Source organism: Echeneis naucrates, chromosome 21, assembly GCF_900963305.1.
Source record: "Echeneis naucrates chromosome 21, fEcheNa1.1, whole genome shotgun sequence".
Taxonomy (NCBI): domain Eukaryota; kingdom Metazoa; phylum Chordata; class Actinopteri; order Carangiformes; family Echeneidae; genus Echeneis; species Echeneis naucrates.
Window position 1 is genome coordinate 7,025,015 of NC_042531.1, and position 9,298 is coordinate 7,034,312.

Below are 9,298 nucleotides of genomic sequence, written 5' to 3' on the forward strand. Positions count from 1 at the left end.
TAGAAAACCATGTTTTGTTTTGCTCCCAGAGGGCAACATGAAAGACCCAGGGAGAGGGCGGGGAGAAGTGGGAATGGAACTGGAGAGAGTGCATGACGATAATAGGAGGACATTGATCATTTGGTGCACAAGAAGACAACTGAACCTGTGAGTCAAGCTTAACAAGACGTATCACTTATACATTATTTAGATGTGTCTGGGCTTCTAGTGTATGTTTTGTTGCATCAGGTTTGCATCATCGTACTCAGAGGGGGGAGGCACAGTGTGGGGACCTGAAACGATAAGAAGATGTAATTGTCTAATTTATACAGCTCATTCACTAGAAGAAGAAGAAGAAATGTTATACAAAGCAAACGCCATCATAGCAGCAGTCAGTTTGATGCTGGCTTTATTTGAATTCACTATTGCGGGAGCAAATAAATCCCCATTTGGGCTGTGTTAGCCAGTCACAGCTTGTAAGAGAAATTAATTTAGTAAATGTGGAGATGGATCAAGTTCCCTCTTGGCAGGGAAACCTACGCACAGACATGTTAACAATGTCTTCGGAGACCAATGAGGCCCATTTACAATAAGTGTCTGTTTTATGTCGCTTGCTTTGTGTGTGTATTTGCCGTGTCTCGCCACAGCAGGCTATAAGGGGTCCCTCCAGTGTCAGCCAGAGAGCAGCCATTTAAGGCAGACCAGCTTTTATGGAGTGATGCTACACTTTCTCAATCATGCAATTAAAGACTGGTCTGGAGAGAAAGAGAGAGGCAGAGAAAAAGAGAGCGAGAGACTGTCCTCTTCTGTTCACAGTGCAGATAGCAAGAGAGAGGGATAGCATCTTTTACACAGTGATTTATGTTGTGGTAGTGAGAAAAGAGGAGCTCTTGATAGATGACTTCATTAGAATTAATTAACAGAACTGAGGGCCCGACACAGAGAGAGGAGAGACGGAAGCAGAGAGACTGCATTTGAAGGAAGAAAAACACAGAAATGGTCCACCAACGAAGACAGAGCGGTTGAGCAGAGGGAGAAAGGGTGAGTGGGTGAATAGAGGACAGATGCCAAAGATCAGGATGTGAATGGCAATGGGGGGAAAAAAAAGAAAAAAAAAGAAAAGGTTTTTGTGTGTGTGGAGGTTAATGTGTTATCGCTCTCCTAAACAGGCCACGGGGCTTTTTGGCTGTTTATGAAAGACACACACTTTTTCTATAATTTTATGTACAACTTTTTTTTTTTTTTTTGGGGGGGGGGGTAACATTACACTGAACAGACACTTGTAATGACACAACCATAAACCCACATCTATGTCTATGTGGGTGTTTTGGTGAGTCACAAATAGGTTGAAGGCATGACCGGTCCAGCATGTGCCACAAGCAGGCTTTGATGGACCAAATCACAGCTTCTCCTCCCTCAGACATGTCTATCATCTCAGCACTTTGAATTTCTCATCCTTCCTCTAAAAGAGACAGAGGCCAGATCTACGGTGACTGGAGCCAAACTCAACATAATTTTTTGTAGACCTCAAACCCAGTTTGACATCCTTAGATGTGACATTTAGACAGAAAAGAACAGGTGGCAAGCAATATTTTTGACTTGTCATGCCACAGCTTTGACATTTGAGGCATCTGTTGGACACTGCCATGATTACATGGTTAAGAAATAGAAATTTTTCGCACTAGAAGAAGGTGAGCAATCCAGGAAAGTCAGATACAAGTGGACAACGAAGGCTGAGATGGACGGGAGGAAAAAAGAAAAAAAAAAAGAGCTGGTCTTTTTTTGATGGTTTTTAGTACAAGGAGGAAAATGTCAAGTGTTTATGAGGCATCAGTTAAAAGAATCTAATCAAAACTTTGTAAAAATTTGATAAGATCCTAATTATGTAATCTGATTCATCGACCCTGAGAAAACTGTTGACAGGCCATCATTAGTACTGAAGGACTAGATTACCAGCATTCAGTTACATCAGACGCTGTGTGTTTCATATATTTGTTGCTCTATTTGTTAGTGTAGTGGGCAGCGCTACAGACCCTCCCTAGACAGTCATTATAAGCTGCTCAGTGAGATGCTGTCGGCAGGGAAGAGCTGTCACTGTACTCATCCATCTACCCTCGCCTGCTTGAACTCATGTCTGATTGAGGGAAGAAGACCACAGATGCCTCACAAGCTGAGAGCAACAACTAGTCCAGTGCCCTCTCAATTCTTCAGACACACCTCATCTATAGGTGCAAGTAACCCAGATGTCACGCTGAAAAGTGATGCATTAAATATAAAATGTGACAAATTAGATTTTGTTTTCCCTTTTAATTACATCACATCTCTCCCCCTCCCATCTCCTCATCCATCTCAGCTAAGATGAATTCAGGCACGAAGCACGTGGTCACATTACATGAATGGGTAATCAGTAGGTATTAGTCCGTGTTAACAGCCCCTAAGCTGAAAGACGATTCCCTTCTCGATATTAAAGAGATAACACAGCGGAGGAGCAGAAAGCAAATGGCCCAGAGCCTCCAGCTATGCTCCCCTCCAAAGTTGTTTTCCTGGAAAATTAGGCGATTGACTAATGGCGTAAATGCTGTTAATTACCGGCACCAGTACCCCAAACAGTCATCTCTGCCTGTAACTAATAAGAAATCAATTAGCTAATGAATTGGTCATTAAGTGAAAAGCTAATCTTGGCCGAGGTATTTTTTAATGATTATTTTTTGCCTATGATCCTGGCTAATTGCCGTTGTCATACGGCGCTCTCAGCTTTCAGCATGCCTAATGAAGCTTCATTAGATCATAACTGGCACTCTTGGAAAATTCACAGGCAAACCTGCTTCCCAATTATTTTTAATTGCCAGACATTCTGCACAAACAAGTGCTGCTGCACCTTGCGGAACAGGAGAGCTCGGTCTGGCTGTGCTATGTTTCCTTCATGACTTCATTTGAAGCGATTAGAGCACGGGGCAGGGTCGTCGCCAAGCTGCTGTTGTCTGTGGAGCATTTAAAAAGCCCATCAGCTCAAACTGCTGGGCTCATTGTTCCACTTCCTGCCTCTCTTTGATTTGGACAGTGGAGGAAAGCTGCTGCTTCCAACGTGGCTGAACGGGCTCTGTGTCGCCCATGTGCACAGACATTAACAGACACGTTCTGTCTGCCTGCAGCCCACACGGATACACGGACAGACAAAGAGAGATTTGTGCATTTAACTGGCATTTCTGTGCGATTACAAAGGGGGGAAAAAAAACAAAACATAAACACACACACACACACCCTGCACCATCGTACCTGTACATGTGTCAGCTGACAAAAACAAAGGAGAGAGAGCATCCCTCCCAGGCATGAATAATTACAAAAAGACAAAAGAGTCTTGTTTTTTTCCTCCTGTATCTCCCTCTTTTGTGCATCTAGTAAACACCAGTGCAGTGTACTCTGATTTCTCCACTAATAAGATGGAAGATCATTCTCTCCATGGTGCTCACACAACATGTTTCCAATCTGACCCCGTACAAGTATCTCTCTAACATGAGGAGGGTTGTGGTGAAAGCAGAACTGCTCAAATTCTGTCAATCGTGCTGATGCTTTTCGACAGTTTATCTTGAGTTTACTTTTTCCCTCTACCATTGCTGTGGATGACAAACACAAACAAAACAGCCTCAAAAGCACAGGACTAAAAAAAATAGTGTTTTGTTTTTCAGGCAATAGAAAGGGGACAAAGAAAATATTTCCAAAATCAATTGCTTCTAAAACAATATTTGTGAAGCTTGGACTCACTTTAGTAAAGAACCGCCTGTGTATTCTGAGTTTCGGTTATAAAGACCATGGAGATGCAGATTCATCCAATCCCAATACAGTTCCTTATGTTCCTTTCAGAAAGAAACATCTTTCTAAACATCAGGCACTTCACATAGTGACCAGAGTCTTAGATTCACCCCAGGTGCTATTGTGTATGTGGGTCTGTCTGCACATGTGTGAATGACACTGAGCAGAGGGCTGGGCCTACTTCACTGGAAGGCTGAAGTTTGATGGTGGATGAGTGGCACTCCAGATGTCTATCAATATTTAGCAGTAAACATCCCAGGCAGGCGAAAGACGTGGCAGATGAGAACATGAGGCGGTACAGCGATGAACTGTTGACTCTCACTTCAACTAGTTATGGCACAGGTTGGTCAACTTTAATGACGGTTGCTAAAAAGCAAACAGAAAAGAGAGAAAAACATAAGAAAAAATGGTCAATGTGCTGATCGTGAATTTTTCCAATTTGAACTTTTTAGACTTATTAAACAAACACAAAAATATCCTCAATTGTTGGGAACTGGTTAAAATATCATCAGGTTATCAAGTAACATTAATAGCAATAATTTTGTGAAGTAACACAACAAGATCTCATTGGCATTGCCAAACTAAACAGGTGCAGGCTGACAAAGCCCAGCAGCCATTTTTATTTTTTCACCACATGGTGATGATAATGATAATGATATTGATTGTACACTGATTGTAGCTTTAAAATATGCATCAGATAATAGTTGTCTTCACATTTGCTGAAAAATATAAATCTTTCTGGCTCTCACTCTCTCCCCTTTACAAATACACTTAGATTCATTCACACAAGCATGAGCAGATCAGCAACAGAAACCTTATTTTGCACTGATACACACACACACACACACTCAAATCACATTACCACACATCTAATTGAACTTTATGATGCAGTGGAGAGCATATGCTCGTTGAGCCAATTGAATCATTAGAAAAGCACACAGTAGGCTGAGGACCTGCCAGAATTGCAGCTGAGGAAAATGTGTGAGGGCCTGGATTCCTTGTCTGAGACCGTTACAGAGATGAAACATGTAAACATGTTAAAAAAAAAAAAAAAAGACGCACATTTCACATGCAGCATGGCATTCTTCCACGATGCAAATCTAACACTGGGTTGTGCGGTTAGTTGCCAGGTCTGTGCCTTGACATTTTCCCGCTCCTTACACCTCACCCACCGAATCAACCCCCTCCCTCCCTCCCGCTCTGCCTGAGCTCTGACATCCACACACGTCCACACATTCTGTCTGACATCGGGCCCTGTGGTGAGATTCTCCTTGACCAGCCTTGATCCACAGAGGAGAGAGTAAGTGGAGGGGAAGTAAGATAGACAGGAGCAAAGACAACCCGTCAGAGTTAAAGGCAAACAGACATTAGGCTTTTCAGAGCTGCAGTTGCTCTCTGTGACTCTCCTCCGCTCCACACTTTATAAAATTTACATGACGCATCAGAAAGGCCACAAGAGCCTCTTTGATTGTGGAACTATGCTTGAAAAATACATCAGTCGCCATCTTTTCTGGCAGAGAAAGCTGAGAGACGGAATGAAAATCCACTTGGCGCATTCATATGCCCCTCTCGCGCTCAGAATTTGCAAACAACATGATACACACTAAGGCAAGAGGCAGAGATATTGTCGAGGGCTCAGCACACAGAGACTTGCACAGGAAGCATCACCTTGTGCATCTGTGAAACAGTGGGATGTAGTTCCTCAGTGTCATCTCTAATCGCTGTGATCTAAATGTATAAGAATTGATGGTGCCTTCCACCAAATGGTGTTATGGGGGACCTGGTTTGTTTATTTAATGAAGCCAGTGTCACAGTGGATCTGCGTCCTTGCCTTTGGAAACGGCGGCAGGTGTCGGTGGCAGATTTCCCTCAAACAGGGCCACTGAATTAACAAATCAAATTAACATAACACTGGCGTCAAATCTGGGGGCCTGTTTCTCTGGCACGGCTGTCCCTGTAGTTTGCCTGTGTGCGGACGCTCCCCTCTTGTGTCCAGATGTCCCTGCAGTGCCAGCTTCCTCTGCCCAGAAACCACTGAACTGGGCCTAGGCTGGAACTGAAACAAATCATGGGCAAGGACAGCGCATTTCACTCACTATGTAAACAAAAGTTTTGCCGTGTAGCAGCATAATGCCAACACATCCCATCATTAAAGTCTTTACAAGTTGAGATTTACCACGTTTTCTGTGTATGCACGGGTGTTTGTGGCATACAAATGATTAGTTTTTATGGAGATAATGTTTTCACCATACTAAGTAACAAGGCTGGCTAACCACTAAAGCAAACAGAGACATGGAATTATCACTCTGCCATTGGTTACACTGACAAGCTTCACAGGAGCAAAACGCAACTCTGCTGATGTTAGACTGAGTGGTATGATAACAACATACCAGGATGAGAATAATGGGGATTGAGTTCTACTTAAAGGGAATTTGTGGATTTGAGTGCCATAAATGAGACAAGACTCTACTGAAGCAAAGTTAGGAGGGAAAAAAAAAAATATATATATATATATATATTGCGATACAATGGGTTAAAAATGGACCAAGACAGGATGGACTGTGTTCGTGGCATAGAAATTCAGATAGAGATGTAAATTTGTTTTCTGCTCGTCACTGAATTGTATGGGAGCAAACACGAAGGGAGACCTCCCTCAACAATAAAAACCAGCATATGATGAAAATGTTTGTGAAACTAGGCTGAGGTTACGTTGGATTACACAAAAGGAAGCTTCAGGATTTGTAACTAAGGCCAACTTTCAGAGCCAACACAGAAAGCAGCAAAGTGGAGGTCAGGGTGTGGGACAGAGAGTGTATTCATTCATGATGAGGCGAATGTTTGCATCCAGTCTAAGTTTTACTGCCAAAACAGCCCCGACCTGACTTTAACAACACGTTTCAATGCAGGATAACAAATTAACCGATGAGGAACATAAGCAAAGCGAACACCTGACGAGCTGCCTGCGAGACAGCGCTCAGGTAACAACAACAACTACGAGATAAAACCGACACGTATCAAGATTTATAAATAACTTCTAACAGGCCAACAAGCTTTAAAAGGTTTATATTCGTGACCTTCACCGACAAGATAATTTACCTGTGTAATACAGATCAAGTTTGACGCGTGCAGCTCACCGTCCAGATGACGTCAGAGGCGTGGCGGAAGTTTCCACCTGAGACGACTCGGGATGGAACAGCTTCAGTGGCAAAAGTTCCCCTTTTCACATTTACACTATCGCTTCACTATACAGAGGGGAAAAAAATCACGTGGCCTATATTAAAGAGAATAATGGGCACTTTAAATCCAAGAAAATGATTGTTCAGATGAATAAAACAAAATAACTAATAATGCACAGCACATGTAATGTCCATAGATTGGCCAGTGGTCATAATGTTATAGTTAACAGGAGGAACAACAAGTGCAATCTTTCCCAACCTTCCTTAATACTGTTCAGCCACTGCATTGGCAATGTAAAAAAAATACTGATGGTTAGGTCGAATATGATCTGAAAGAATCAGCCAGTATTGACAGTGCTGTCTGGTGACAGAGATGAGAGAAAAAGGCAGATAAGGAGGAGCAGGCTAGAATAAACTGGACTTCATTTCCCAATCAATAGTAATAGCCAAATTAGTTTTCACTTGAATATTCAGTATGACATAGTGTACTGTACTGGCCATTTTTCAGATGGGTGTAATTTTGCCCTCACTAATCAGTCATGACTGATCCCTTATGTCAAATCTATTTTAAGACTGAACAACAGTAACACTTGCCTGAAGCAGAACAAAGTTCCTATTTGCCATGTCAGTCAGAGCAATAAATAAAAATCCTGTTTCAAGATGATAAACTCGCCTTTATATTCACCAGCTAGTCACTAACTTTGTCAGTTTGCCATTCGGTGCTGTGCAGGAATTAAAACATGGCTTAATCAGAGCTTTTCTTTGAAAACAGCTTCTGTTGGAAACAGTGAGAGCAATTAGTGTGAAACAAAGAAGCTGCAAAACTAAAACAATGAGCTAAAATATGTTAAATCTGTGATCTACCTGATGTCAGCCATAGCCATTGATAGCAGGAAAAACCGATTACTGCATCTTTAATACACATATCAGCATAAGTAGTAAAATCTTTTGATGTTTAACTGTCAGATTTTTCAATTATTGATGGACTAAATCATAAAAAGCATTTAAATGCAGTTTTAATGAATGCATAACATTTTTTCAACTTATCCCTTTTGGGTGGTTAATCTGACTCTGCAAAGCAAAAGCTCAGGTGAACGTACAGCAAAGATGAAACACTGAGAAAGAAAAAAAAAAAAAAAAAACACCCAGTACACCCAACCCTGGACTAGGCTGAACCAAGCAGGACCCTTCAGTTGAGTGAATTTGAATCTTGATGCTTGCAGATGTAATGGAAAAGTAGAGGCTCTCTAAACTGACTGTAAATTGGCTGTCACAGTCATTTATGGCCTCCCTATCCATCGAGCTGATGTTGTGGATGTGCTGGCAGCACAAACAAAGACAGCCCAGAGACTGTCTCCTAGTGTTAAAACCAGTTAACAACATTTAGCCATATTAAACAGAATATTAATGGATTTGGAATGAGACTACCCAGCACCATTAAAACCTCAAAGTGAGTTGATATGCAGATATAGCTTCCATTACCTCCATTTACCTTGCCTTTTATTCACCTGCTGACAGTGGTAAACAAAAAGCAAAGGGCTCAGAATGAATGGTTCTCTCTTCGCGTGAGCTTTACAAAACATCGACTATTACAGGTAAAACTGATTGTGACGTTACATTTTCTAATCAGCTGATCTCGTAGAAGACTGCCGCTGCCAGCAACACTTCAATGACATTACCTGTCCTAAAGAAAACATTAAGAGTGAAGGCACACGTCCAACTGACTCAGTGTCGCACATGCCATCACAAAATGAGACTGGACACTGGAGCGTAATTTAGCTGTGCTATAAATGACATGAGTTCTGATAGAATGCAAGAGCAGGATCTTTATTTATTTATTTTTCATAATTATTGATTTCAATCTCCCAACTCAACGGGCCTCCGCAGTACATGGATAAACAGTGACAGTTCAGAGAGTTATGTTAATGGATGTGTACAGTGACCGTGGATGGCTCAGTCAATCGTAAACACCTCTCATCTCATAATCACAAGCCAGAAGCAGGCCAGGGATGCCTGCTACATACACTACGGCAAAACACTGACAAACCTAATGATCAGCAACCACTGACAATCCACTGCAAGCACAGGCACACTTTCAGGTGCACAAATGTGACAGAAGATTCAAACTCTAAAATGTGCCATCACCGCAACTGTGCCCGCACCTTATTTTAGAAGTATGCAAATAGAGGTGAATGCCAGAGTTTAATGACAATCGAAACCCCAAATAAGGCACAAAATGGAAGTTTGCTTATCCATTTCACAAAGGAATACCCAACCTGTCAGAGTTCTCTCCAATTCCTCGCTGTTGGGTTTTTTTGAGGGGCGGGGGGGGG

The 9,298-nt window shown here is 42.0% G+C and overlaps 1 long non-coding RNA gene across 1 annotated transcript; it reads right to left on the minus strand.

The window, feature by feature from the left end:
- Positions 1–1,210: 1,210 nt before the first annotated feature.
- LOC115062270 (uncharacterized) lies at positions 1,211–6,943 on the minus strand. Its single transcript, XR_003842372.1, has 2 exons — positions 6,886–6,943; positions 1,211–4,155 (listed from the first exon to the last, which is right to left on the minus strand). It is a non-coding gene; the product is annotated as an uncharacterized LOC115062270 (long non-coding RNA).
- Positions 6,944–9,298: the final 2,355 nt, after the last annotated feature.